The sequence below is a fragment of the Tenrec ecaudatus genome, chromosome 8 (genome assembly GCF_050624435.1).
Source record: "Tenrec ecaudatus isolate mTenEca1 chromosome 8, mTenEca1.hap1, whole genome shotgun sequence".
Lineage (NCBI taxonomy): Eukaryota > Metazoa > Chordata > Mammalia > Afrosoricida > Tenrecidae > Tenrec > Tenrec ecaudatus.
This window is the reverse complement of record NC_134537.1, coordinates 105,598,315-105,604,209: the sequence shown is the minus strand read 5'-3', so window position 1 is coordinate 105,604,209 and position 5,895 is coordinate 105,598,315. Positions and strand designations below refer to the sequence as shown.

Here is a 5,895-nt window from a genome sequence, read left to right as displayed (position 1 = left end):
TCTGGGTGAACTGTAGTTAATATTTATTTTGAATGAAGCAGTTTTTTATTATTATTTCATTTAGTGGAGCAAGAACATACTAATAATAGTTTTGTTGGCAATTCAAACACTTCCTGCTGTGGATAAAAACAAATGTGAAACTGATGAACGATGGTGTTCCCTAGCTCTGAAATTTGCTAATTGCATAGCTATTCAATTATAGGTAATATCCTTTTATTGCTAATAAGATTACCGTGTGTCAACACAACTACAAATCTGAAATGGAATCTGCCCAATTTGGCTTGTACAGAATTTAAACTGCTTTGTGTAGAAGACTTTAGAAAATTAGCACTGGAATATGAATGACAAAGAGAAAAAACTCAGTAAATTTGAAAATCGAATTTTTAATTTTTCTTCTTTTTACTCTCCAGATGCTAGTCTTGGGGGTAGTTTCATACTGGGTTTTTTTTTTCCCGCTGTGCAACCCTCTTCAGTGTCTGAAGCCCACAGGGGTAAAGCCAGGCAATGGTTCAGGGTGACAGTTTGCTTTCGCATGGGACACCGTGAGAGAGGCCCATGGGATCGGACCTGCCACAAATCCAAACCCATGCACTCAAACTGGAATTTTTCACATACAAGAAAAGTAGGCATAACACTGAAACACTGTCCTCTAGATTAAAGCATGTTGATTACTTTATGCTCTTTTTGTACATGTCGGTCCTAGCCAAACCAAGGTCCTCACCATTGTACACTCTCATGTTGGTACACCGTAATCCAGGAAATGAATGTAAAGTTTAAATCAGACAATCTAGAAGCCATTAAAATCACTTTGGAGAAGAAGAAGCATGAAAAATACATGCTCCTAGGCAGCCTTTCAGAGCAATTAAATCTGTTTCATACAAGATGAATCTTAAATTTGATCCAAATATGATTTTCATACATATGGAGTTTGAGAAGAGTAACTGGTTGGAAGAGTTACTCTTATGGAAGAGTTACTGGCTGGAAAAGTCATTCCTGTGCCTAAGTAATGGATGTAGGTATCCCTCTACCTGGCCATTCAAGTAGATGGATGGCTGCCTGTGTTCTAAAGAGACTATTCATCCACATTCTGACCAGCAAAGATAGCAAGACAATGATGAAGATCTTAAAATTTATGTCGCTGATGATGCCAGACACCAGATTTTGGGGAAGAAAATTATTTTGCTTTCTTTGGATTTTAGAAGGATCAGGGCAGCCAGCCATCTCAGACTGCCTGGAACTTTGCCAATTCTAGAACCAGAATTATGTGTCATAAAAAGCTTCCCTCGACTGGACAAAGTGAAATGGTCACACTCACTAATTGAGACCTAGTTTCAAATCTTATTCCACTATATTTAACAAGGAAATCTTTAGGCATGGCTCTAAATTATCCTTAGATATAATTTTTCATTTGCTAAACAGTTATAATATATATTTCACAGGGATACTTTGTATCTCAAAGGTTTTGCAGATTAAATGGCATTAAGTATGGTTATATATATTAAAAAGCCTACCAAGCAAATGGCTCATAAATGTCATTTATTTTCTCTATCATTGACAAAATCATATTCTCTTGCCCAAGGGGAGGAAATTTTATATATTACTGGATGATGAGTGCCATTTAATTTATTTTACTCACAAAAACAATCACAACCACAAAGCTAGATACTCTGTTGTGTGTAAATAACAGGTTGTCATAAGTTGTTTTCAGACAGATTTGCTTTTAATGTCTTTTTTCCTTCAGCTTGTAAATATGTAAATCAAGAGTCTTCACTTCATTTCCATGTAAAATTCATTAACTATAGAATTCCAGAAATAAATTTTTTAAAAAAGAAGAACAAAGATGAGTTCAAAATATGGAATTGTAAATCTTAGCATTTAAACATGATATGTGGAGTTATATAAACCAAAGTAGCTGTAGCTTCTACAATTTGAGCAGATATGTAAACAAAGCCCTAAGGTCATGTTGTATTCCTTCTGCTGGCTTTAATAAGCTATGTGGATTCAGACAGGTCTCAATTTTTCTGGATATTAGACTCCACACTTAGAAGAGGATGAGGTTGAAATAGTATATTAAAGTGATCTCTAAAATTCCTTCAAGGTTTATGATTCTATTCCAGGTAAATTATTATTTTGCTTCTATTTGGCTTCTCTTTGTAAAAGGGAACTTTCTTCTTTAAGGTGGTTGATGTCATAGTAGGGAGATTAATTTTAGATTGCTCTCTTCTTATTTTGAATCAAAATCTTCTTTTTATAACAATTCTCACTAGCCTGAAATATGTCCATAAAAAATCCTCAGAATAACTCCATTGTTTTTATGGGCACGTTTTTCTACTACTTGAAATGAATGAACACAGTAACTCCCAGAAAATCTTATTGTTAATTTTGCCAGGCATGGTCAAAGTATGATCAGACTTACTCCTTGTCATCTAGACCTAGCTTCTGAGAATTTGCTCGGGACAGGTGACACAATCCTGGTTAATTTAATTAGGATTTAGGAATGTTCATTCCAGCTGACACCCTGACAATAACTTGTATTTCTCCCTTAGATTTACTGAATCATAATCTACATTTTAAGAGGATCCCCAATTGACTTTTTTTTTACATGTACACAAGAATTACCTGGGGCTCTATAAGAAGCACGTGGGCATCTTATTAAAATTTAGATTCTGATATAGTATATCTGAGGTGGGAAATACAATTCTCAGCAGGGGTGAATAGGTTCAAAGCTGTAGCTAAAATGATTTCTGGTGACTTGGACAAGCATGCATTGATATCGAGGTTGAGTAACTAAGTGAAAAGACTGAGGCTTCATCAAGTACTAGTTTAGCTTAGAACAGGATGGTCAGACCTGAGTTACAGGCACACAACAACCCGCTGCTACTTAGTCAAGTCTGACTCACAGTGACCTATACATGGGTTCAGGTGCTGTAATTCTCTATGAGAGCAAGTAGTCTCATCTTTCTCCCTCACAACTGTTGCTGTGTTTGAACCTCTCCCCTTTCAGATGCAGTCTAAATCTTATCCATTGGCATCATTATAGCTCCTTTCTGGAAGATTAAGTGGGAGAAACTCAAACAGAGCACTTCCTTTCTAGAACAGGTAGATCTGACTGGGAGAAATATGTGGGCAGCAACAGAGAAACAGGCAGTTAATCAAAACCACGATCTCACGCTGTAATATGAAGTGAATTGCATCAAGGGGAAATCATTCCTTCAGTCATTTGTTTAACAAGTATTTCTTGAGCAGCGATTGTGTACAAGGCATGGGGATGAATAGTATAGCAAGATGAGCCAAGCTCATAATACAGTACCCAACCAACCAACCAACCACCTTTAAAACCAGCACATTAATTACCTAACTGAATGCATTTGGATTCAATTGAACAGCACACTTAGTTGGCATAAAGAGGTAAGTCCTAAATTACCACCCAATAGTTTGGCAGTCTGAACCTGCCTGGAGGTACCTTGGAAGAAAGATCTGGAAATCTGTTTCTGAAAGGTCACATCTCTGGAAACACTCCAGAGCACAGCTCCACACCGCAACACAAAGGGTCACCATGGGTGAAAAGTGAATTGACGGCAACGATTTTTTTTTTTTCTGAATTGCTATTTGTTTGGTTTTCACTCACTTGGGAATGGACCTGAGCTATAAGATGCTAGGATATACAAATCCCAATTATTTAAATTAAAAATATCAGGCATGAAGCCCGTGACCACACACTTTAACAACTTTCTCAATTTATTACAATACATGATCCATATACCACATTAAAATAGTGATATGTATGATTTAAAAATTACTAGAATTATGTCCCCCATGTTAGGCAATCATCAGTATTATCTGTTTCCCAAATTTTCTGCTGTCATTGACATAAATAAAATGGACTGTGGATTTTTCCTGATCCCACCCTTGATAACCACGACCAAGCTTTTACCTCTATATAATTGTTTATTCTAGTATTTCATGTAAGTTGAATTTTTACAGTAATTTTCTTTTTGTAACTGAATTATTGCACTCAGCATAACATTTTCAATGATCATCCATGATCATCGCATGCAACTAGATTTTTATCTTTCAAGGTTTGTTTGGTGAGATTCTAGGTACATATGGATCCGTTATACTGTCTGTTCCCACCGATAGTCTGTCTGTTTGCTTGTGGAAGTGATGTGCATCGCACTGGGAGGCTTGAAGCTGTGCAACCAGTATTTCTTTCTTTTCTTTTCTTTTCTTTTGGTGTGATCCAAGTGAGTTTTTTGAGAGTCAGAAGAAGTTTCAGGTCACACAGGCACCCGCAGGACCCCCACCCCATGCAGCCTCCATTGAAGCTGCTCAGAAAATCATTTGGTCAGCTCCGTGCTCCTGCCTTTTGTTTTCTTTTCATTTTAATTGTTTTATTGGGGACTCATACAACTCTTATCACAATCCATACATACATCAATTATGTAAAGCACATTTGTACATTCATTGCCCTCATCATTCTCAAAACATTTGCTCTCCACCTAAGCCTCTGGCATCAGTTCCTCATTTTTCCCTCTCCCTCCCCGCTTCCCCCTCTTTCATGAACACTTGATAATTTAAAAATTATTATTTTGGCATATCTTGCCCTGTGCAACGTCTTCCTTACCCTACTTTTCTGTTGTCCGTCCCCCAGGGAGGAGGTCACATGTAGATCCTTGTAATCATTTTCGCTTTCCATCCCACCCTCCCTCCACATTTCCACTATCGCCACCCACGCCACTGGTCCTGAAGGGTCATCCGCCCCGATTCCCTGCGTTTCCAGTTCCCATCTGTTCCAGTGTACCTCCTCTGGTCTAGCCAGAATTGCAAGGGAGAAGTGGGATCATGATAGTGGGGAGGAGGAAGCATTTAGGAACTAGAGGAAAGTTGTATGTTTCATCCTTGCTACATCACACCCTGACTGGCTCTTCAATGATCAGCACCGTCACCCAGGGTGAGCAAGTTTCCACAGCATTTCGACACTCAGAGCGACGAGGAAGAAGGAGTTCCACTCTGAGGGCTCAGCCACTGCGGCCGTTAGGATTAGCAGCAACACGTTGGCAGGTATCGAGTGAGAAGAGCCTACCACATTTGAAAGAATGGAAAATACAAATGAAGAAGAGCTGCAGCCCCAAAGTAGAGTCCGTGTCAGTGACGCGGACGCTCGGAGGGAAGTCTTCAGGCTTTCCTCTGATAGTGAGATAGGGCTTGAAATGAGTTAACAGTTACACACATTCATTGTAAACTAGAACGTTGCATTGTTGTTGTAGTCAGACGCCTTCAAGGCAGTTCCAACTCAGAAGGAAAAACCAAGCAGTCCCGGATTATTCTCCCAATGAGCCCACTGCTCCCGGCACTGTGTCCGTCTTTCTAGGGTCCCACCCCCAGCCCCCATTACCAAACATGGGTGTCCTTCTCCAGCAGGATCAGATTTTGCAAAACCAAGTTTTTCATCGTAAATACTCTTTTGAACCACGTAAATGGCATCGATCTACATGAAAATTACCAGATGGAAAGCACAGAAATCAAGTTCACTGCATCTGGGGAAGAAGACAATGGAGCAGCTCAATATCATTGACCAAAACATTGCCAGGGGCCAAACGGTGGAACAGATTCCCAATTTCTCATGTGTAATTTTCGGATAAGGAGTTCTGGTACCATAGTTTCACATTGGCCTACTAACCATAAGCTCAGCCATTCTAAATCACCAGCCACTCCCCTGGATACATATGAAACACCTAACCATAACAACAACAAGAAAAAATATTTTTAATCACTTATGCTTGCTCCCACCTGATGATTGCTTTGAGTAGTATTAAAGTGAACATTGGTATACAAATTTATGTTTCCATTCATTCTTTCAATTATTTGGGGTTTATATAGCTAGGGATGAAATTG

The 5,895-nt window shown here is 38.8% G+C and overlaps 1 non-coding gene across 1 annotated transcript; it reads right to left on the bottom strand.

Moving 5' to 3' along the window:
• Positions 1-453: 453 nt before the first annotated feature.
• Positions 454-590, bottom strand: LOC142455852 (small nucleolar RNA SNORA42/SNORA80 family). The gene has a single exon (XR_012785967.1). It is a non-coding gene; the product is annotated as a small nucleolar RNA SNORA42/SNORA80 family (small nucleolar RNA).
• Between the last annotated feature and the right edge of the window lie 5,305 nt (positions 591-5,895).